The sequence below is a fragment of the Neofelis nebulosa genome, chromosome X, assembly GCF_028018385.1.
Source record: "Neofelis nebulosa isolate mNeoNeb1 chromosome X, mNeoNeb1.pri, whole genome shotgun sequence".
Classification (NCBI taxonomy): domain Eukaryota; kingdom Metazoa; phylum Chordata; class Mammalia; order Carnivora; family Felidae; genus Neofelis; species Neofelis nebulosa.
This window is the reverse complement of record NC_080800.1, coordinates 5,656,255-5,681,162: the sequence shown is the minus strand read 5'-3', so window position 1 is coordinate 5,681,162 and position 24,908 is coordinate 5,656,255. Positions and strand designations below refer to the sequence as shown.

General features: G+C 42.6%; 1 long non-coding RNA gene across 7 annotated transcripts in view; it reads right to left on the bottom strand.

Annotated features, from left to right (window-relative positions):
- LOC131503113 (uncharacterized) overlaps positions 1-24,908 on the bottom strand; it is a 545,963-nt gene that overhangs the window by 141,289 nt on the left and 379,766 nt on the right. For 6 of the 7 annotated variants that reach the window (XR_009257328.1, XR_009257325.1, XR_009257327.1 and 3 more), the window contains 3 exons: positions 7,971-8,077; positions 5,869-5,986; positions 4,891-5,001 (listed from right to left, as the gene is read on the bottom strand). This is a non-coding gene — a long non-coding RNA (uncharacterized LOC131503113). The remainder of the gene's footprint in view (positions 1-4,890; positions 5,002-5,868; positions 5,987-7,970; positions 8,078-24,908) is intronic. The other variant, XR_009257329.1, reaches the window with a different exon arrangement.

Here is a 24,908-nt window from a genome sequence, read left to right as displayed (position 1 = left end):
TGTAACCTCTCAGCAGGCGGAAGTCAAACGAGAGGTGGGCCATGATCACCAGAGAAAGCAGACGTCTTCCCCTGCTATGTTTGTATGCGACGGAGACTTATGCTGGGGCCTGACCACGCCCTTCCTTTCCCAGGTGTGGGTATTCTGCGTGTGTTCCCATGACATCGCCCCATACTACCAGCAGCATAACCTACACATATACACATACACATACCTGCACACACATATACATGTATATGTGTATGTTATATAGACAGCACTTCAGCACCATGCTCGGGGGTCATTTTAAGCTATGGAATCACCAAGCAAAAGCACAAAAATGAGTAAAACGTTAGAACACATAAAGAACACCTGTTTAGAGGACAAGCGTTAAAAGAGGAAGGGCAAAGCAGTGACTTGTTCAGACTTAGCTAGGAACGTGGGTGTCTATGGACTAGAGAGTTTTCCTGCTCTGCACATTCATGGATGACTACAGCAGAATCACGAGTATTGACTTGGGGGTTCTAAATAGATTTTAGTCAGTCAGCAAACATGCACGTATGAGGAGAAACTCTGTATGTTCTGCAATATACCATGAGCCTTCTGAGAGCAGGATGCAGACAATGCACACCCTTCCTTATTCCAACGAAAACAGCACCATGCCTTATCCTGGCCAATCCACAGACTAAACTATTTTCAAACATTCATAAATTAGAGTTTTTTTTTTTTTTTAACTTTGAAACCTATACAGGCAAAAGTGATAAAAGTGGGTTTTCTCTGCTTGGTTTCTGTCCTCCTTGCCTTCTGGGAGGGTAACATAAATTGTACAAGACGTTATTGGGCAAGCCAGCACCAGCAACACTAGAAATCATGCCTTTCTGATTCTAGACTCTTGGCTCCGTGAATTTTTCTTTACCCACAGCTGACTCACTCCCCAGGGGCTCTTGCAGTAAAAGACAATGATATTTCCTCCCCCAGAAAGTGAGTGATAAAACCACACGTACAACTCCCAGCTAGGTGCCATTCCTGAGCTATCTGGATTGCGAACATGTCTAACAAAACGGCTGGTACCAAATGAATATTTCACCACAAACTATAAATTGTACAGTCGGCATTTCAAATGCCCCTGCTCTCATCAGGAATGATTGGGTAAAAAGGCCCCCTGGAAGTAATTAATCTCTGCTCTATGTGGAGCCCTGTTAGGGAGACCTGAGCCCCGAGATCTGTTAAGATGCATGATTTAAAGGGAGCCGCACAAAAAATCTGCCACAAACGTAACCATCTATGTAGGAGGTCTCCTGGAGCGTTTTCAACACATTTCCGTGTTATAACTCACCCCGTGTGAAGTTATAGAAGGACTGCACTTAAACACTTGAGGTTTGACAATGTAAAATGAAGCAAACTTAGACCTCAATCTGTGTCAACACCAACTCAATGAAGTTTTCAACATCCTTCACGCTGGGTCTGGCAGAGGGTCTGGGTGACGCAGCCATAGCTCACATGTCTGTCAGTCCTGCTTCTCCCTGCCCGTGAGGGCCGTGCTGGAAAGGGTTCCTGCAGATCCCATGCCTCCAGGAACGGCCTGTGGCCACACATCCCTTTCCAGATCTAATGTTCCAGGAAATGTGCTGCCATAAACAACGTGACTCCGGGAGAGCTGGTCACTGATTTCATTCTGCCATCCCCTATAAACCCATGTGAGGAAGCATCTGGGCTTTCCCGGCTTGAAAACTCTAGGTGTTATTGGGTATTACTGGGTATTAATGATATGTTCCTATGGGAACTCTCCTGAATGAAGGAATCGATGGGGCAAGGACGCGAGAGCTAGATGGTCCAGGGAATGGAGGGAGGCAGGGCTGTTCTCCACCCCATGACTGATGCGTTCAGAGCGGATTGCCCATTTTGAGCAGGGAGGCTGACAGGCATCTGAGTCCTGGAAGGGGAGTCAGCTGGATGCATCACCGCAGACCCTCAGGGGACCCTGAACAAGACCCATTCCAAATCCCAACTGCGGGCAGTGCTGGGGTGCTAATACACCAGCAGCCATAACCAGGACCGGGCCAGGCATCAGGTGGTTGGACCAGGACCGGGTCAGGCATTGGCCGTGATGGAGCTGGAGGGGATGCGAAGCTGGTTAGGACCCAGGACACATTAGTCCACTGTGCCTCTGCCTCGGTCTGTCACTGGACTTGCCTTTATTTCTGATTCAGGGAACACAAACTGGCCTTCTGGAACAGTCCTCTAGACGGACACTTGCTCCAGGACTCAAAACAAACACTATCTGATCTAGAAGAATTCTGGCACCCACACAACAACCAAAGTCTGCCATGTTTCTGACACTGCTATAGCGCATTTGGACAAAGACGCAATCTCGCTAAGAACAAATACTAGTGAGACGTCTGCCTTCCTGGTTTTGCCCATGCCATATGCGGGACCATTTTAGAGCTCGTTGGCAATACAATTCTAGCTGAGCACAAAGTCATTACAGATACTGAAAATGTGAGGCCAGAACCGAGGATATTAGGACCTTGCTTATCCTTCATTCTCTGGTCTTAGACAAGTCCTTGTGGCTGAAAAGCACGTAAGAGACTAACATGCCGATTTTTTGTTTGTTTTTCACTTTTCAAATTCCACTAAGCTTACCATTTCTCTGGCTACCTGGATCAAAAACAGAGTTTTAAATTTTGTTTTCAGGAATTCCAATTTGTGTAATTCCAATTTGTTTTTATTTTTAAAGTAGACCTAAAACTTCTCCCCTGAAGAACGCTAGCCATCGAAGATTTCAACCAATGCCAAAGTCTCTAGAGGTGAGTACTGTATGGAAATCAATTTGATTATAAATTTCATATTAATAAATAAATAAATTAATTAATTAATTAATTAAATAAATGCTCTATCTCATGAATGATAGGTTAACTAAAAGATTTTTTATCCTGTTTTGTTCTGCTTTCTGTAAATCTCAAAGCTTAGCCTCTTGCTGATTTTGCCACAAAAGCATATTTTGCTAATAAATCTCTAGATAAATCTGTCTTTGTTCTTGTCAGGGAGAAAAACAGCCATGACACATTTTTCAGTATTCTAACATGTGTTCTCAGAGGTCAAAGTCATAGTGAGTTGTGATTGCCCCTGCATGGTACACGTTTTTGGGTGCTATTTTAATAGTATAGAGTTAAATAACATAAAATGAGAGCTATTTTTTTTGGTTAATTGACTTCGATTACAGAATAATATACTTCAATCAAATGATGAACACATGTATGTAAGTTACATCTACACAGAAGAGAACCAAATGAAAACTCCCCAAACCTACGTCAAAGATACTACAATTTAATAAACCACTTTAAAGTTTTTTTTTCTTTTTTTTTTTTTTTAACTGTTTGTTTATTTTTGAGACACAGTGTGAGCCAGGGACAGGCAGAAAAAGGGACAGAGAGAGAATCCCAAGCAGGCTCTGCGCTGTCAGCACAGAGCCCAGTGTGGGGCTCGAGCTCACAAACCATGAGATCATGACCTGAGCCAAAATCAACAGTCAAACGCTTAACCAACTGAGCCACTCAGGTGCCCCTAAAGTTTTCTCTTAAGACAATGAGCAGAGAAAGTGTGATGTGATGGGCACTGAGATCTTAGTCCTGGGGTGACGCCCACCATGTAGCAGAGAACCACAGAGCTGCCATTCCCCCAAGAGTGTTTCAGGAACTGGCTTGGGTGACTTTGTCTTGACATAGAAAATTTCCCTCAACTCCTTCTGATCTCAGTTCAATGTTACTTCCATCAAAAATGTTGCACTGATTCCCAAATGCATGCCACACGAGTTATTCCATCTTGCCAGGTAATAGATACACAATTTACATTTTAAAAATCATTTCCTTAACCTCGGTCTTCACCAAGAGGCTACACATTCCATGAGGCAGAAAATAGGCTGTTTGGGTGTTTGGTTTTGCTCACTCTTTTATCCCCAACGCTTAATCCAATCCTTGGTACATAGTAGTTGCTTAGCAAATACACATTACAAAATAAGTAAGTGAAAAGTGAATTAATGAATACTCACTGTTTAAAACAGCTGTATCGTTTTCATGCTGAGGAAAAATATAAACAACATTTTCCCAATCGACCGCACATGTTTTTTAAATTCCTTTCTGTATGGCTACCTAGGAACCTGTTACTTTCAAGAGCAAATGATCCTCAACATTTAGCTTCTCACGAATGGGTGTTCATATAACTTTCTTTTGATGAACATCTTCCTGTGTGACTTATAATTTGAAACACCAAAAGGGAAGGAGAAAATGCCTTTTGTCTCAGACTGCTGATTTTGTCCTGGCATTGAAAGTCTACTGGACTGTACCTTGTGGGATGATTAACATCACTCGGACTGAGTCTCACCTCCCCAGTGTGTAATACTGTGTTTCTTTTTTTTTTTTTTTTTTTCAACGTTTTTTATTTATTTTTGGGACAGAGAGAGACAGAGCATGAACGGGGGAGGGGGAGGGGCAGAGAGAGAGGGAGACACAGAATCGGAAACAGGCTCCAGGCTCCGAGCCATCAGCCCAGAGCCTGACGCGGGGCTCGAACTCACAGACCGCAAGATCGTGACCTGGCTGAAGTCGGACGCTTAACCGACTGCGCCACCCAGGCGCCCCTGTAATACTGTGTTTCTACTGACCCTCCGTGCTGCCCGTCTCACAGCCTGTCTACGCCTATCACGATGCTAACATGAGAACATATGGGAACATGTTTTCTACACTCCATATATAACCATTGTGGCCCCTGGTCCATTCTTCATTCATATTTTGAGATCCTAAGCTCTAGTGTTAGAGACGGGGTCGTCTGGCAGGTGGTTAGGTCATGAGGGTGGCACCCTTATCAGTGGGATTAGTGCCTTTCTCAAAGAGTCCCCAGAGATCTCCCTCATACCCTCCTCCGTGAGGGCGCAGTGAGAAGACAGACGTCCTTGAACCAGGAAGCGGGTCTTCACCCAGTACTGAATGTACTGGGCCCGTGATCTGGGACGTCCAGCCTCCAGAACTGTGAGAAATAAATGTGTGCTATTTAGGACCCCTCCCCTAGTCTGTGGGATTCTGTAGAAGCTGCCCGGACAGACTAACACAGGAACATAATAGTATCATTCAGATTAGCGCATGCAGAGATATATGCAGAGTACAAGGGGTAATGTCCTAAAACGCAGAGTATTGTGGGGCTTAGGGAGAAAATGAAAACACTGATGGAAGATTATTCATTCCTATCTCAGTTGTTAGTCAAACTACTCTATCTAAAAAAGTTTCTTCTCACTGACAACATTCTCTGATTTTAAGGCGAGATGACTATATCTCTATCTATCTATGTATCTATCTATCTATCTATCTATCTACCTATCTACCTATCTATATAAAACAAATCACCAAGGCAATCCTTTACAACTATCTTCCTGAACAATAATTTAAAATGTCAACTAGTAATGTCAAGCCCCAGTCTTTAAAAGAACTGGAAAATCGGTTCTCCGTGGTCAATGGCCATTTCAGCCCTTCTAGGGACTGACCTGATTCAAGTCTTTGAAGCGTGCATTTACTTTTTGGGATATTCACATTGAAAGGTCAGAATTTTCACGATTACTGCCAGAAAGCTTCTTTCTCTGGGTTTATACAAAGTCCCGACACTGGCTTGCAGTCACGAGAACCTGGCTTGTATTAATCTTCCTTCTTTTTATTCCTCGTTAACTCGTATTCAAAGAGAGGATAGGACAGGCTCGCCCACACTTTCTAAAACGTTTCATTGTGTTCAACGCAAGGGACGTGGCCGAGAATCTGAGAATTAAGGCTGCAGTCAGAAATTCAGAATTACAGACAATGTGACCTTTGCAGATGTGCTGATGGCAGTTACAAACACGGGCCTTACCGATCTTTCAGCACGGTGGTGGACACACAAACACAGCTGGCTTTTAACAATCACTGGCTTGCCTTCTGATAATCACCGTTCTTCCTTTCATCTATTTCGCTGGTCACCAGAAATAAAACTGTACATATAGATGAGATCATATATCACCATTCTATAAGATCTTGATTATAAGTAATCATATATTAGACAAACATATACTGTGTAATACGTAATGCCTATATAAAGAAAATCATATATATTTGTCTACATAATCTACTTATATATTTGGTGTCTAATATTATTTAAAGAAGAAGACAAACGCTGCCCAAATCTTGTTTTTTGTACACTTGGCTCTTGACTGTAATATTTTATTTCATTGAAGTTTATTTATTTTTTTAGTAATCTCTACATCCAACTTGGGGCTCAAACTCACAACCCTGAGATCAAGAGTTGCACGCTCTACTGACTGAGCCAGCCAGGCGCCCCTTGACTGTAATATTTTCCAGTAACAAACAAAACCACATTCAGATGAAATCACGGCATCCAGGATCCCACGGAATCCTCTGACACTTGCGGGCAATTCATTTGGCCAAGTGTAATACAGAAATCTTTCCGTGGGTCAAATATATAAGTGTTTAGTGTTTGTTTTATTAGTAACTAAAACAATTTGGGGCATTTGGCACAAGCCTGCCAAATAATATATTGTCTATCATGAATATTTACTCAAGCCCACAGCTAACCTTCCATCAATCATCTTTTGCGGTGGCAAAATATGCAAGATAAGGTAATGCTTGTGAACCTGTGTTTACTTTGCATGATAGTACTGCTTACATCTAAATGCTGGAAAAAAGATATTTTTACATGGAATAATTAAAATAACGTTTTAGTATTTAGTAGGTTTTAGTATTATAGCAGAGTCAAATGCTGGCCATGTTGGATTTGCTAAGGTCACATGCTGTTCTCAAATATTCTCTGAGAAGAGAAAAATTCCGTGTATTTCCTGAAACCATGGGGCTTAGAAGGGGAGTTGTTATTATCTGATAAGAATGAATGCTCTATATACCAAACCAGATAAGCTTTAGGGTTTTTCAGTGTTCGCAAATAAATCACGGGGGTGCCTGGGTGGCTTAACCAGTTAAATGTCCGATTTTGGCTCAGGTCATGGTCTCGCGGTTTGTGGGTTTGAGTCCCGCTTCGGGTTCTGTGCTGACAGCTGGGAGCCTGGAGCCTGTTTCAGATTCTGTGTCTCCGTGTCTCTCTGCCCCTGCCATACACTCTTTCTCTCTCTCAAAAATAAATAAACATTAAAAAAGTTAAAAAAAAAAAACCCAAATAAAACATGAATCTATAAGCCTAGAGCAAAATTAATCTCATTCAATCCTTTTAATTTTCAGGATCTGAGACCCCTGGAATTTAACTGAGTCAGAATCTATAAACCAAATCCCCAGCAAATGGATGTAAAAGGGAACACACAGAAGCTTCCAGATCACCTTAGCCATGTTGCTACTATATAATATATATTATATAATGTGCAATTGTATATAATGATTACATATATATGTGAGCTATATGGTATGTTATCTATATTATATGTTAGTGATAATACACACACATTATATTTATTAGCTGTGCCTTTGAAATGTTTCCAAGCTGCATTTCCATCTGCAAAGCCCTCAAGTTCATTCTCTTCAAACCCTCCTTTGCTGTACTTGAAGCTTGTGCAGGAATCCCAGGAACTTAAACCATGTGGCAAATCCCAATTACATGTGAGTATGTGAAGCATGTAAAGAGCATAACTTGAAGAAGATAAATATTAGCCCCACTTGACCGTGATGTCAAATAAAGTAGACACGGCCCGAACTCCTAGCAGGCCTGTGGGAGTGGAAGACGGCCCACAGATTCCTTCACTGGCTGGAACCACAGCATTCCTGACTTCCCTCCCAGTCTAGCTGGAGGAAGGGTGACCAAGCTCCGGGGGAGGACTAGATCCAGAGTCAGTGTTACCATGAGCAGTTCCTGAGAACTGAGACGTCCAATCTCCATTCAGACGACTGGTCAAGTCTACGTCAGGTTGTGCCCCAGTAACACACACGGTTGCTCACAAATGAGTAACAGGGACCTACCTATCCGGGCATTGACATGTTGGTTGTGAAGTGAACACACGCGTAGAAAGTCTCACGTTTTCTTGGTCTGCTTGAATAAGCGGCTCCTTGCAAGCACACTGCAAAACCTAAGTAAGAAAGACAAAATAAATGCACATGAGTACAGGGTAGGACAAGGTCTATCTGTGAACTGTAGAGAATAAACCATAACCCTTGTCCTTCAGGGGCCTGCATAGAAGCAAGAATCATGGACCTCGGATGACCAGATGGGCTTTACATAACAAGCTGGAAATGACCCGAGAACAGACAGATTTTAGTCATGTATGGGGCTTGGGGGCGTGCGGCAAGAAACACACAGTGTGTAAGCCTCACTTCTCTGTACTTTGGAGACCTGAAGATCTTCATTCATCAGAATAGCAACTGGAAGCCAGTTCACTGTCAAGAACAGCCGATGTCAACTCCAGGAACACCTTTGGAATATCCCTCTGTGCCCAGGACTGAATTTACCATCAAGCAAAAAAGAGATAGGAATCCCCCCCCAACCCCCACTCAACTGCTGAGATGATTAACATCACTCAGACCAAGGCTTAGTGGACTCAACTGAGTCAAACATCTCTTCTCTCGCTTCTGATTTCTGTCCCTGGGTCTGCATCTCTCAGGGCCAGTTGGGAACAGGAAACCCCCTTTTCCCCAGAAGAAATGCCTCCCACGACACAGTGCAGTGGGGCTCCTTTGCTTCTGGCCCCCACAGATTGATTTCATCATACCGTAGCTTCCTCGTCTACTTATTCACATCTATTCATTCACTCAATGAGTGAGTGTCTACCAAATAGTTGAGTGAAATGCTCATTTCCAAAAACGGATTCTGTAAGTACAATGCTAAACAACACAGGTGGGGCTCCTGTCCTTAGGGATCTAGGCGCGCCATCGGAAGGCTTTCCAAAGTGCAGAGGTATGGGTCACTCAGACATAAACCACTACGTATGGTGCAGTCCACATCTTTATGCTCCTACACAACTTTCTCAAGTGTTCACGTCTGGGAATAACTGTTCACACTGGAACACACACGGCTGGACTGAGAGCATTAAATACTTGATAACTGAACACCTGTAATCACCATGTATTTTATATTCAGATTGAGAAGAGGAACATCCCCCTGAAAAAAAACATTCCACATTCCAGACCTGTGACTCAACAATTTACTGTGTCAGACTGAATCTTACACCTTTTGAGCTTCTCTGCCTCCAGAGAAGGGGTTAGCCTGGAAATATTCATAGAGCAGCTTTGTAAAGAGGGTGGGGTTGTCAAATGAGGGCATAGCTGGGAAGTGCTCTTATGGCCTGAAATGAGACTGGCATCATCATGGTATGGGGGTGACCTGGCACTCAAAGAGGAGGCTCCTTGTCTGTGTGGTAGGGAATCCATGGGCTAGGGTGTGGTCTGGACCATGTGAGTACTTGGAAGCAGATGATCATGCTCCAGAGACTTGACAAGGCTGATTAACAGCGCCCTCATGGGGAGAAGCCCTAGGAGGTGAGACAAGACACCAGGTTCGACCGACCTGTGTGACTCTTGAAAGTCAGACCATCTCTTTCTACTTCTCACTTCACCCCCCAGTGTCCTGGAAAGTGTTGCATCTCAAAAAGGAAGTGTGTGAATTTCTTCTTCTGGAGATGCAGAGGAGGCATTAGAGACGATTCAGAAGGCATCAAAGCATCCCCATGGAAAGGATGAGCCTGTGTGGTTCGCCACCTGTGGGGTTTCCAGAACTGCCCTGATAGGCCATGGCCTCCTGTTCCACCCACCAGCCTCTGCCTCAAGTTATTAGTCTTTCCCTGCCATGTTTCCTTTTGACAGGTAGCAAATCGAGGGCATCAATCTGCTGTTACCTCCGAAGCTTTTGAAAGAAATCCTGAGCAATGTCGTTCAGACCCAGAGCAAGGACATTCTGACAGCTGCCTTCCCAGAAGGGCATTTTTTACCCTGGTGAAATGCAGCAAACAAAACTGTCAGATTGACAATGACATCCAAGTATAAAGTAGAGAAAGATCACGGTAAGTAATTGTGTACATACAATTAAATATTCACTGGTGATTTTTCTTGAGTTGACATTGTGCTACGTAAGATTGTGGGAGCTTTCTCTCATAAACGTTTTCATCTTTCTGTCTAAGGACACAGCAGTTAGGACTCAACCACAATATGGAAACTCCAGAAAGAGGATTTTCCTCCAAACCTGACCACATTTTGTAGAGAGATTGGACCAAGTGAATGAAGTGCCAGGCTTTCTAGAGTTGGCAGGTATCGAAGTCATGCAAAAGGCTTTCTCTCTAAATGTGCGTACGTGTGTGTAAGAGTGAATATGTGCCCCCACCCACCCACCCACCCAGCCACACAGGCACAGGCATGCCTTTAAGGATACATAATGAGACATTTTTTATTTGTTTGAATCCATATGTTTTAGGGTAAGGCTTAGTTCGTCAACAGCTCCAATTAAGACAGCAAATGCACTTCTTGGCAACTCTATTTTCCAACATTTAAAAAAAATTTTTTTAATGTTTATTTATTTTTACAGAGAGAGAGAGAGACAGAGAGAGACAGAGCATGAGTGGGGGAGGAGCAGAGAGGGAAAGGGAGATACAGAATCTGAAACAGGCTCCAGGCTCTGAGCACAGAGCCCAACGTGGGGCTCAAACCCACGGACAGCGAGATCATGACCTGAGCCAAAGTCGGACGCTCAACCGACTGAGCCACCCAGGCGCTCCTCTATTTTCCAACATTTTTACAGAAAACACCACCCATATGTCAAGTTGGGGAGGGAGACTAAGAATTTTGTTTTAAATATTCTAGGAAATATATGTGGAAAGTTTTACTAGTTTCTGTATAATCTTGTATGCATAAAAGTCATTTCGAAAGTACCCAAGACTTAGTGCTTGAGGTCTCACAGGTGGGAGCTCATGGTGGGAGTCCATAGGGAAAAGAGCCTTGCATAGTGCCTCCAACTGCTGGAGCTCAGGTTGGTCAGGCTGAGGACTGCCTTCCTAGCGGTACATTTACAGTTACATCAAGTCTGTGCATGCCTGGGACCCGCTAATGAGTGAGGACATGGGGCAGGGGAAATAGCACGACGTATCTGCTGTAAAACAAAACCAGAGCTTCTGTATTACAAATTTTGAGGCAGAATCCTGGCTCCTGAGAATGTTCAGCCAAATTATTTGCAACCTGGGATATATAAATATGCAGCAAAGTCTAGACCTGTTCTATTTACTTTCTCTTTCTCTCTCTCTTTTTTTTTTTTTTTTTTTTTTTTTTTGCTGCTGCTGCAAAAGTATTTTTTTTTCCCCTTTCTTCTCTTCCCCTTAAAAGAAACTGCCCGGGCTGGCGTGTTCATCAAAGCAATTCAGGGAGAATGCACTTTGACAGACTGCATTAAGAATGTTGACTTGTGAAAACAAAAGGTGGTTTTATAATGCACATAAATTATGTGCTTTAAAAAAGCTGAAGGTTCAGAATTCTTTAATGATACTCAAGCAGAGCAGAATGAAGCTTGGCCTATTTTTCGTTTTAGCACTTCAAAAGGTTTTTTTTAGGATTCCACAGCTGATACAACTCAAACAAAAAAGGTAGCACAGTACATTATGGTTTCCTATTTGCATTTATTAAAATTAAATTTAAGTCAACATATATTTATTAAGTATCAGCTGTGAGCCAAATACTGGGCTGAACACTATTTATTAGGGATATAAGGATGGATTGAACGATGTTAGAAGTTTGGGGGAACATATCTCCTCACGTGGGTAGTCTATGCAACTAATGAAAAATGTTATTACTGTGTGACTTGGAAAAGTATTGTGTGATTTCAAAGAAGCACTTGATTATATTTGATTGAGTGTTCATAAAATATTTTTAACGAAAACCAAGTTGTGATCTAAACATTTCCTAAGGAGTGGATATTAAAGAAACAAGTATGGAGAGAGATTCCATAAGCAAAATCACCATGAACCAAGGGCACATCCAGGCTCTGTGACGGTGGATGGTCCGTTTAGCGTCTAAAGTCATAGAGAGGAAGAACAGAGATAAAGATGGAAAAAAAAAAAGAGCACAGACAATTACAAATATTAGAACGCTATGGACATTTGGTAAGAAAATGTTCTGATAAGAGCCGTGCTTCCCAATAACTAATCCTAAAATGGTGAGTCGTTAGACTTGTGTGAGTAATGAGAAGACCCACCAGGGTAAAGGTCAAACAGTTCTTTCATGATTTAGAAAAACCTGAAAATGATACAGATAACAATGAATTTGAAACCTGAAGGTAAGGAAAAAAATAAATATATAAGCACATAGAATTGACAGCAACATCAAAGCTACCTAATGGCAGGGAATAAATCTAATTATATGATATCGTTTACACAGGAAACAACAAAAAATGCTGAGAGAATTTAAAGAAGACCTAAGTAGAAAAACATATCATGTCTATAGATTGGAGGGCACGATTATTTTTAAGGTACCCATTCTCCCCCAGCTTGATTTATAGGTTCAATGTAATCCTTACCAATATATCACCAGGTTTTTTGCGGCAATTGAGAATTTGAGATCTCAAATTTACACGGGAAGTCAAAGGGCCTAGATTAGCCAAGGTTTTCCTTAAAAAGCTCAAATGTCAAAGGTTTAAGTTACCAGATATCAAGACATACAATGAAGCTACAGTAATCAAGACAGTAGCACATTTGTAAAACACATTAAAGAAAAAAGAAAGTAGCATAAGATTAGACAAAAGAATCTGTGAAACACAGTGTAGAAGCTGTAGGATGACCCACTGACACGGTCAGCTTACTTATGGGAAGGTGTTACACCAATTCACTGGGGACTGCCAATTAAGTAAGTCATTTTGGTTCAATTAGATATGAATAATTTAAAAGAAGAATTGTTACTCTACCTCAAATAAGTGGATCTAAAATAGATTATAGACTATCTGTAAAATGTAAATAGCACAACTTATAGAAAAAAACCAGGAGAATATGCTTATGAACTTGGGGTGGTATACAACAGTTTTTAAATAGGACACAAAAATCAGTAGGCACAAAGGAAAAAAAAACCTACTAAATTGTTTTTCCTTAGAATGAAATACTTTTGTTCATCAGCAGACATCAATAGAAAACTTAATGGATAACACAGAAAGACATCGTAGTCTCAAAATGCACACACACACACACACACACACACACACACACACACACAACCCCAATATCCATAATATATAAGGTCCTACTCTTACAAACTATCCCAAAAAAAGACAATTGAATTAATAAGCATTTTCAAAAGACCTGAGCGGACACTTTCCACATGAGGATTCCTAGATGGTCAACAGGCTTCTGAACAATTATTCAACATCATTACTCAGCAGGAAAACTCAAACGAAAGCCAGAATGCATGCCACCGCCCAGCTTCTAGAATGGAGGAAACTGCAAAAACAAGACTGATAACTTCAAGTCTCTACTTGGCTAGGAAGGGACGGAATCTGAGCATCCGCCTGGAGGGTGCGGGCACTGGCACAGTCACTTCAGGGAAGAGTTTGGCGGTGTGAGCTCAAGGCAAACATGTACCCATCCCACGGGCAGCAATCCCCTTCCTGGGTATTCAGCTTCGACAGCTGAGTACGTAAGTCCAACAAAGGCAGGAGAGGGTTCATCACATCTTTATTGGAACGACCCAAATAATCATCAACAATACAGTGGATAAGAACAAGTGGTGTACATTTTTATAACAAACATTACCAAGTAATAATAAAAATAGAATGAACTACTGCATGGAACAACATGAATGAATCTCAGAGACATAATGATGAGTAAAAGAAAGCCAGAAAAAGAGTGTGTGCAGCATGACTATTTATCTACAGTTTACGGAAGGCGAAACTCATCTGTGATGACAATGGATGTGAACCCCGTGGTTCCTCTGCGTAAGAAGATGATGCTGACTAAGAAAGAGAACAAGGGAATCTGCTGGGGTCCTGCGAATATTTATATTTTGAACAGAGTGATAGTTACATAGGTATATTCATCCATAAAATATTAACTGAATTTCACACTTAAAGATTTGTCCAGTTTATGTGTATTATGTGTTAAACTCGATCATTTTTTTAAGACCTCGTTTTTCCCCTTTACCTATAATGTGGTAAAATGTTCTATTTTAAGACAAAAATGATTGTAAAGTCTTTTTTTTTCTAAGAAAGGGGACAAAAACTAGGGCTCCTGGGTGGCTCGTTGGTTCAGCATCCGACTTGGGCTAAGGTCATGATCTCACAGCTAGTGAGTTCGAGCCCCGCAGTGGGCTCTGTGCTGACAGCTCAGAGCCTGGAGCCTGCTTCAGATTCTGTGTCTCCCTCTCTCTCTGGCCTCCCCAACTCGCTCTCTCTCAAAAAAAAATTTTTTTTAAAGTTTTTTAAAAAAGGAGACAAAAATCAATTTCTCGTTCATTTCTCCCTAGAATTCCATTCACATAAATATTTTCATATACCTAGGGGCACCTGGGTGGCTCAGTCAGTTAAGCGTCTGACTTTGGCTCAGGTCATGATCTCACAGCTCGTGGGTCCAAGCCCCGCATCAGGCTCTGTACTGATGGCTCGGAGCCTGGAGCCTGCTTTGGATTCCGCATCTCCCTCTCTCTCTGTTCCTCCCCTGCTCTCACTCTGTCTCTCTCTCTCTCTCTCTCAAAAATAAATAAAGATTAAAAAAATTTTAATATTCTCATTTACTATGCATTTTAGCAAAACAATGGAGAGGAAATACATTTTCTTCATTTTATTGAGAAAAAAGGGGGCTCTGAGACTATTAAGAGGCATTGCAATGATTAGATGCATAACAATGAAACTGTCTTCTTTTATAAAGTATTGCTCTGATCGTATTATATATTGGTATTTCAAAAGAAACGTTACCCAAAAGAATTCTATTGTACCTGATCATTCAGAGCCTTCATTTCATTTCTAATATATCTTAGAGTTACCCCTGGAAAGAAAGTGTTCCTTTCCTAATACACATGAGATCGTGTGCTGAATTTGCAAGGATGATCACGTTTGACTGGAATAAATTCATAATAGCTGTAATAAGTTTCAAATAGGCCAATATTCACTTTATATACCTTTCTTTGTACACCTCTTTGGCACATAAAGACATTTATGAAAAACTTCACCGGGTGATCTAAAGGCTCACATGTCAAAGTGATTCAAATTTAACTAATTTTAAAGCATGTAAGTAATAATGTAAAATGCAATTGCATCATTGGGAAATTCCCACTGGGTCGGTAGTTTTGGGGTCCAAACGATTTTGAGAAAGTATGTTCCATAAAGCTCTTGCCACAGAGAAACATCATCTCAGAATGTTTTCTTTTTTTTTTTTTTTTTTTTTTTAAAATTTTTTTTTTTTTTAACGTTTATTTATTTTTGAGACAGAGAGACAGAGCATGAACGGGGGAGGGCCAGAGAGAGGGAGACACAGGATCTGAAGCAGGCTCTAGGCTCTGAGCTGTCAGCACAGAGCCCGACGCGGGGCTTGAACTCACGGACTGCGAGATCATGACCTGAGCCGAAGTTGGTCGCTTAACCGACTGAGCCACCCAGGCGCCCCTCAGAATGTTTTCTTAAAATTGTTTTAAATGTTTATTTTTGAGACAGAGAGAGCATGAGTGGGGAGGGGCAGAGAGAGAGGGAGACACAGAATCTGAAGCGGGCTCCAGGCTCTGAGCTGTTGGCACCGAGCCTGATGCAGGGCTAGAACCCACAAACCGTGAGGTCATGATCTGAGCCGAAGTTGAATGCTTAACCGAGTAGGCCACGCAGGTGCCCCAGAAGGTGGCAGAATTAAAGTGAGGCTGGCTCCCTTCCTAGGTCTGCCACTCATCATCTCTGGGAACTTGGCCGGACCTCAATCTGGTTCCTCCTATGAAGGAGTACAGTGACAATGCCAACCTCACAGAGGCATCCTGGGAATAGGATGGCGTAACGCACGGCCAGTCTGTGGCACAGCGTCCAACACAGAGTGAGCATTCCACAAATGTGAGCCATGTTAGTTACTTCCGTATGTTGGGCTGGGGGCAAGTTTTCTTGCCGTGTCCTCAGATGGACTGTGGCTGGGCACATATTTCTGGTGTCTTTCTATGTGCCCCAATCTCTTCTTATCAGGATGCTAGTCATACGGGTCACCCTAATGACTTCATTTTAATTTAATGATCTCTTTTTTTTTTTTTTTTCAACGTTTTTTATTTATTTTTGGGACAGAGAGAGACAGAGCATGAACGGGGAAGGGGCAGAGAGAGAGGGAGACACACAGAATTGGAAACAGGCTCCAGGCTCCGAGCCATCAGCCCAGAGCCTGACGCGGGGCTCGAACTCACAGACCGCGAGATCGTGACCTGGCTGAAGTCGGACGCTTAACCGACTGCGCCACCCAGGCGCCCCTAATTTAATGATCTCTTAAAGACCTCCAAAAGCAACCACATTCTGAAATACTAGAGGATAGGACATCAACATATAAATTTTAGGGGGATACAATGAAGCCCATAACGGTATGTATGTGTGTGTGTGTATGTGATGCATATGTGTGTACATGCATGTATACGATATGTATATATGTGTATATAAGTATATGTATATGTACACGTACATGTATATGTATATGTATACACATACATGTATGTATATGTAACGACCACCAATGCAAGTTGTTTTTTTCAGGCTGGCTTCCATGTTTTAAATCCCACACCTTAATCTTTCATTAATGCAAGTTAACTATATATGTATGTATTTAAAATATTATTTACTATACCATGCATGACGTCAGGGAACGGCACATATCCTACGAATTCCTGCGGGTCTTAGGTCACATAAAGTCAGCCACTGCATCATATTCATCAAGGATGCATTCTTTTCCTGAGGGGAGACACCCTTGTTTATTCTGATTCTTAGAACCTCCCAGTTCTCATCTATGTATGAACCCAACTGTGTACTCATTCACTCAAAAACAGTGATTGGGCACCGTTTCCTGAGTGGCCCTGCTCTAAGCCCGGGGGCTTGCAGCAGAGAACGAAATTCTTGCCATGTGCTCTCCCAAGTGCGTACACACACACACACACACACACACACACACACACACACACGGTGAGAAGAGCTGAGGACAGTCATTAAGGAGTATCTAGGGACAGGCAGCTTAGCAGAGAAGAGAGTGGTCTGTTTTGCAGAGTGTAGTCAGAGAAGTCCCTTCTGATACGACAACGTTTGAGACCAGAGCCCAGGGAAGTTAAGGAGCAAGTCAAGCAGGTGTGTGGAGAGGGTGCTCTAGGCAGAAGGACCTGAGGAAAGTCTCAGAGGCAGGAGGAAGCTCAGGTTGTTCACAAAGCAGTAAGAGAGAGGCACACAGCTGCCTGAGTGAACAAGGACGCATGTCCTCACAGGTGAGGTTGGGGACGGTGAGGGGTAGGGCATTGGCCCATCACCTGGAGCCCCACTGGCCATTGCAGACTGGACTTTGGTCCTGGGAGACACAGGAAGTCACTGGTGGGCTTTGAACGGAAGAGTGCCACACTTTGACTTCATCCTGAGTCAGCAAGGAGTTGAGAGGAAGCATACTTCAGCTCATAGAAGTGGAGTCACCGTCTCCCCTCAGTGCAGTGAGTGGGGACGGCCCGTTCATGGCTTAACACCACAGCGCACACCCCAATGCAGTGGTCCTCACTGGCCTGTGTCAGAGGGACGACGCTTCCAGAGATGGCTGAGAACTCAAGAACACTTAGGGGAAAGCAAGCTTTCGCTCAAGGTTACCATCTCTATTGCTTATTATCGTCTCTATACATTTCCGTGCTTTAGCCAAACAAAGTACTGTACCTCCCGATACCCTCCCCACCACTCTATGTTACAATATGTAGACGGCATCTTGGAACCTAATCACTGAATTATGGCTGGCAGACGCAGAAATCAAGGCATTTCCATAGGGCGGTGTATGTCCAAGGGCAAAAGGGATCCGTAATTTGCAAGACAATACCTATTTAACTGGGCCATAAATTGTTACTGCTCTGTGATGTTTATAAGAGATTTGAGTTACAGCATTGTATTATTAAAAACCTGATAAATGTCAACTTATGTAATTTTTCTCCCCTAAAATAAAGCAGATTGGCAATATTACCAGATACTTTGTATAAGAGCTATATTTCACTTGAAATAAATAGTGTGTCCCATGAAGTTTACTGGACGGTTTTGCTAGTGAGATTCATTATTTCCTTTTTCTCATAGCAGTGTGGTAGCCAGTTTATTGGCATATCACTAAAATTAGTAAGGCTTGTTTCCCTTTACTCCTCAAATTAGTGGGGACTGGCCTTAGATGTTTCAAGCAATGAGAATAAGTGAGACGTTGGAGAAGAGACAAGAGATCAAGGTTTGACATAGCCCTCACGAAATATGTGCAACATAACCTTGAATCTCTTGTAAGATTTTTCTACAGAATTCTTTGGGAGAGGAAACCAGCGTTTCCATTATGGTTCCAAGATTATGCTCTTGCTGACATAGCCTATTAGTGACCCTGATTACGTTCAAGAGACTTAGGGAAGTTCTAGGCTTTATCATATTTCCAAAATGTTCCTCATAGAGCAAACTGCCAGCTGACAAGCCAGCCTGCTGAATGAGTATAATGTTACTTGGATTAAGCTGATTTAAAGCCAAATGTCTTGACACACAGTGGAGAAGGCTAAGCTATTGGAATGGTGGACCCTAAAGAAAGAGAGCTCAGGCTTGCTCTCTGTCACAGGATATCATGCTCCTTCCTCACGAAGATCGTAATGACATTTTAAGGTTCTCTTCTCATCTACATCTGCATTTTGTAAGACAATGTGTATACACATTTCTAAAACCATCACTTGTAGTAAAGTGGTTGAGAAGAATTCACACAGCCAACTTTTAATCAAATATGTTCTGTGACATTAGCTTGTATAAGTTTAGAATTGCAAAGGCCATCCTTCAAGAAACTGGTGATTTGCCTAGAACCGTTTTCCAGCTATTTCGAAAGCTGCCACTGGGTGAGTGACAGTGGTGGCCATGGGGCATCTGAATTCCAAATGCTGTACCTGGACATTGGCACCAGATTCAAATTATCATGTACTTTCTCCTTTGTTTTAATTCTTTTTCATTATGATACTAGGATAAAATTTACCAAAATACTACATTTGCTGGATTTAAGCACAGTGAGAAATACCAGCATATAAGTACCCAAGTATTGGGAAATAGTTAACCCAATAAACTTCAATTTCTATCAATTATTTCTGAACTTCAGTCTGGTTTTCTTTTCACCTTCTGATTAACCATTAACTCCTACCATGGATGGCATGGAAACCATGTGCAAAAACCACAGATGCTCAAAGAGCACCTCAGAGTTATGGACAAGAGAGCTCCCTTCCTTTCTCCCAGAAACGACCCTTTATGGAAGGGAGAACAGGGGCTACGACCTCTATATTCCAAAACAAAATATGTTCAGACACTACACAGTTACTTTGCAGCCAGTGGTTCACACAACCAGTGGTGGGGTGAAAGATCCAGTAGGTGTGGCCTCTGCACTCCTCATGTGGAGATTTTTCCAATTCTACATATCTATAGATTAATTTCTTTCCTAAGCTTTGCAGTTTCCAAATCTATTCTTTTCAAGCTTTTTGGTTAAGTTACTTCTGTATGCACCAACCTAAGTGGATATAAGTACCACTATGGACTAAATTGGGGCGCCCCCCAAATTCATATGTGGAAGCCTGATCCCCAGTGAGACTGTATTTGGAGACAGGGACTGTGAGGAGGTGATAAAGGTTAAGTGAGGTCACATGGGTGGGCTCTTAATCTGATGGCACTGGTGTCATTATAAGAAGAGCAAGAGACAATAGTCTCTCCCTGACCATGTGAGGACATTTCTGGCTATCTGCAACCCAGAAAGAAACCATGCCAGATCTCCATCTTGGATTTTCCACTACCCAGAATTGTGAGGAAATAAATTTGTTGTTTAAGCAATGCAGTCTGAGGTATTTTGTTATGGCAGTCTGAGCAGACTAATATAAACGTATTAGTATAATTTCAAAAATTGTCAACCATCTATTTTCTCACACATAAAAGCCATACATTGTTATATAGATAGTATGTGTATATATATACACGTATATATATATATACACGTGTATATACGTATATATATATATATATTATGCATAGACTATGATGTGTGTTTTCAGCTGGGGTAGATAGAGTAATGGCCCCTAATATATCCACGTCCTAATCCCCAGAATCTGTCAATATGTCACCTTACATGTCCAAAGGGACTTTGCAGGTGTGATTAAGTTAAGGACCTTGAGATGGGGCGAACATCCTGGTCTACCCAGGTGGGTCTGGTGCCATCAAAAGGTCCTCACAAGAGGGAGGCAGAAGAGCAGGAATCAGAGGAGAAGACGTGACAGCAGGACCAGAGGTTGAGTGTTGGAAGGGGACCCATAAGCCATGGGATGCTGGGACTCAAGTAGGCTCTAGGAGTTGAAGAAATAAGAAATTAGATTTTCCCCTAAGTCTCCAGGGGGATCACATCCTTGCCAACACCTCAGGTTTAGCCCAACTGCACTGCAAGATCCTGAACTTGTGTTGTCTACAACTAAAATGTGTGGTAAGCTATTACAGCAACAGTAGGAAAATAGTACAGTATTCTACAAGGAAACTCTGGGAGCAGCATTATTAAGATAAAACATTAAAAATTAAACTGAACTCAGAACCCACCACTAAAGTTTGGAGATGGGTTGCCGCAAAGTTTCATCTACAAAGGATCAGGCATCTACATGTTTGCAATGATAATAAAAAATAAATAAAAAGATTTAAACTGTGGTGGCTGGGTGGCTCAGTCAGGTAAACATCCTATCCTTGGTTTCAGCTCAGGTCACGATCTCATGGTTTGTGGGTTCCAGCCCCGCATTAGGCTCTACACTGGCAGTGCAAAGCCTGCTTGGGATTCATTTTCTCTCTCTCTCTCTCTCTCTCTCTCTCTCTCTCTCTCTGCCTTACCTGTGTGTGTGTGTGTGTGTGTGTGTGTGTGTCTGTCTGTCTGTCTAAATAAATAAACTTTAAAAACAATTTTAAAAAGAATTTTTAAAAAAGTTTTAAACACGAATGCATGCTCAAATGTCTCTTCAGAAAGCAAAAATTTAAACTTTTCATGGGCATTCCTTATTTTGCTAGCTTAGGAAGAAAATATTGCCACATGTGTCTACATTCTTGGAAGGACAGTGTATGGCACTTGGAGGAAAATCAGGAGGGCCTGTACTATTCACTGGTGCCACCAAAGTATCTAATTGTTGTCCTCAGTCACAAAAAGAGCCTCCGTGTTGCTGCTTCATGCAATTAAAGAAAGATGCCTCTTCCTGTTCATTTTGGGTATTCAGCACACTGGGAGCCATAATTAGTATGAGCCTTCTCCTTTGTAGATATTTGTAAGTCAGCAGGAAGTTGTCTGAAAAGAGACACTGCACTTTTAACATTTCAGGTAATTTTTCCAACCTTAAAAATTCATGCTGGTAAACTAAATGGCTTTGGGAAAAGAACAGAGAGCTAGTTACGTGGTCCTTTATGGTAGATGGAAAGGAAACAGTCCTTGGAAAATGAAGGTCAGACGTGCCAGGCTTTCAATCCTAAACCCAAAGTTTGCACTTCTCCCTATTTGGGGTGATGCTGGGGTCCACTGAGGGTGCTATCCCAGGGTCCCCAGAAGGGCAATGCCGGGGCCCATGGTAGGGGGGTGGTGGTGATGTTGGGGTCCGCTGGGGGCCATGCTGGGATCCACCGGTACTCCACACTCTTGTGGTTGTCAACCGGGACCTCCTTGATAACAGTTCAGCTCCCCGGCAATATTTCAGTCACGCCTCTGAGCACATCTCATTGCCGTGTGATGACTACTTCTGCGTCCTTCCCTCTTGCTGGTTTGGTAAATCAATGGCCAGTAGGCAACAGGGTCTGGGTCTGAATTCTGCATGGTTTTTATCCATTTCCCTATTGCAAATGTGTGGGTAGTATTTGGTATACAGTAGGCACTCAATAGTATCGGCCATTATCTCCTGTTCCTGCTCCCTGCAGGCCTGTGTGGGGCCCTGGCACTGGGGACTGCTGAGGGAACCTGTCTCTCCAACCCTGTTCCTGGACCTTTCTGCCCAGATAAGAGTTCTTCTCCTGTGTCAGAACCAGGGATCCATGGAGGGACTGCCTCCTGGCCCCAGGGATCCGTGGAGGGACCGCCTCCTGGCCCCAGGGATCCATGGAGGGACCGCCTCCTGGCCCCAGGGATCCGTGGAGGGACCGCTTCCTGGCCCCACTGCTGCACTGTTCTCTCACTCAGAACAATTTGATGGTACCTGCCTTAAGTCTGTTGCTTCCAGTTTTCAGCTTTCTCCCTCACTCTTATACCTTGCAAAGAGGTCATTCCATGAAACCCCAAGAACAAGACCCCCACCCCATAAAAAGATGGTGTGTTTGGGAACAATACACTGTTCAGACATTCAAAGAACACTGAAGGCACATCAACCTGCTTTCCTTTCCAAGACACAGATTGTTTTAATGGTTTTTTTCAATGTTTATTTTTGAGACATAGAGAGAGACAGAGTGCGAGCAGGGGAGGGGCAGAGAGAGAGGGAGACCTGGAATCTGAAGCAGGCTCCAGGCTCTGAGCTGTTAGCATAGAGCCTGACGCGGGGCTCGAGCTCACAAACTGTGAGATTGAGACCTGAGCTGAAGTTGGACGCTTCACCGACTGATCCCCCCAGGTGCCCCAGAGAATGAGACAGTTTTAAAACAAGAACCTAAAAACTTTTTTTGTTGCCCAAATAGTATTTGTTTCAGAAGCTACCTCTTCAGGTTATGTTTAAGGAAAGGATTTCTGAATGGAAGGATGTTCCTCTCAAAAATTCCCTGGAGACATAGGACCGTTGGTTTGTGATTTTGAGGATAACTCGGGGCATGCTGGTTCTAATTTGGGGACTTTCCTGGCAAAATGTCACCTGCTTAGTTTCTTAGAGAACGGGACCTTTCTTGGAGCAACAGAAAGAGAGCAGGTTGAAGGTGGTTTTGTTATAAAGACAGAAAAAGGGGTGTTTTAAGGATAACTTTGGCCAATAGCTTCTTTCAAAGGTTTGAGGAAATAAAAGAGGTCTGTTTGCTGAGTTGAAAGTAAAGCCCTCCTAGACCTCAACAAAGGTGGATCCTTTCCCCTTCCAGGAAGATGGCCCTGGAACATGGGAACAGTCACCAGTAGGAATAAAAGATTGTGTCAAATTAGGGTACAGAAAAACAGGGTCTGGACAGGTTACTTTTCTGCAGATGAACAACTGCCGGGACAGGACCCCCTCATGATTAGAGGGTGCATCTTTATGCCAGAACCCTGGGACACGATCTCTTCTCAGATGCCAATCTCAAGATTGACGAGGGTCTATGTGGGGTCTTGTGACCTCATCCAAACTCTGGGCAGCCTCAAGCTGGCAAGAAAGCGATCACCAGCTTTAGGTGATGCCATGACCACTCCTGGCTCATAAATGGCGTGAATGTCACAGAGCCACTGACATCCGGGCTATACAGGCTAAACATTTTTCATAATTCTAAGAGCAGTAGAATGTGCTTCCGTGTGGCTAGGAGCCTCAGTTTGGGCAATTCCAATAGCTTCAGTGTGGGATAATTTAAATAATTTATTTTTCCTTCCTAGCTAACATCCTACAGGGGCTCTTTGCTTACATCTGCTCACCTCAGACTTTTAGGTTGAGATCTTCATTCGTAGTACTCTGGTCCAGGGGGTTTTCTACAAAATTTTCTGGTAAACTGCTAGACAGTGAATAGTTTCGGCCTGGAAGGGCATGTGGGTCTCTGGGGCCAGCTACTCAGCTCTGCCGTTCTGGCATGAAAACAGCCAGAACAATGTATACACAAATGAATGCCACTGTGTCCCAATAAAATGTTATTTAATCAAACAAGCGATGGGCCTGATTTGGCTCACAGACTATAGTTTGTTGTCCCTGGCTCTAGAAGAGGATATTATCCAGGTATCCAGAGTCTGGGGTCCTGAGCAGGGAGATAACAGCTTCAAGCAGGAGCTGGGAAACTACTCATGGGCCAAATCTTACCAGTGTACCCAGTGAAGTGCTACACGACAAGCCAAAAAAATGAACTAAAGTCATGTATGGCAACATAAAATATCTTTGTAACTTGATAGTAAGTGAAAACAATCGTCACTAAACACTGCAGAGTGAGTACCATTTTTTTTGTAAAGCACGGAAGCAAGGAAAATGGATCTGTGTTATTCTACATTAGAGTCACCTGTCACTTCTGGTTTGGGTCTATCACGAACAAATCTGCCGTGAAATTTGTGCATGCACCTTTGTGTGAACACATAGGTTATCATTTCTCGGGGAAATGATGAAACGATTCTATGAGGAGAATGGCTCTGTGGTAGTGACAGGTGGTGCGTGTAACTTTTTAAGAAAATGCCAAGTTGTTCTGCAAAGTGGCTGTGACATTTCACATCCCCACCAGCCATGTGAGGGGTCTGGTTACTCTAAATCTTCAGCAACAGTTGCTGTGGTCACTCTTTTCCAATTCTAATCATTTTGGTCCGTGGGTACTGATATCTCACTGTGATGGTAATTTGCATTTTCCAATGATTAAGGATAATGAGGATTTTCAGTCATTAGTCTCTTGGAGGTAAGAGGGGAATGTTGGGCAATTATTTCCACAGGACAATGAAATAATATTTTGGGATGATAGGAACATATTCCATGTCATTACGGTGATGGTTACACGAATACATACTCATTCACCTAAAAACAGATGCAGTTCATTATCCATGAGAGAACCTCGACAAAACCAATGCAAATATATGAAATCAATTTGGAAAGTCTACCGAACAAAATTGATTCAGAGACAAATGAACA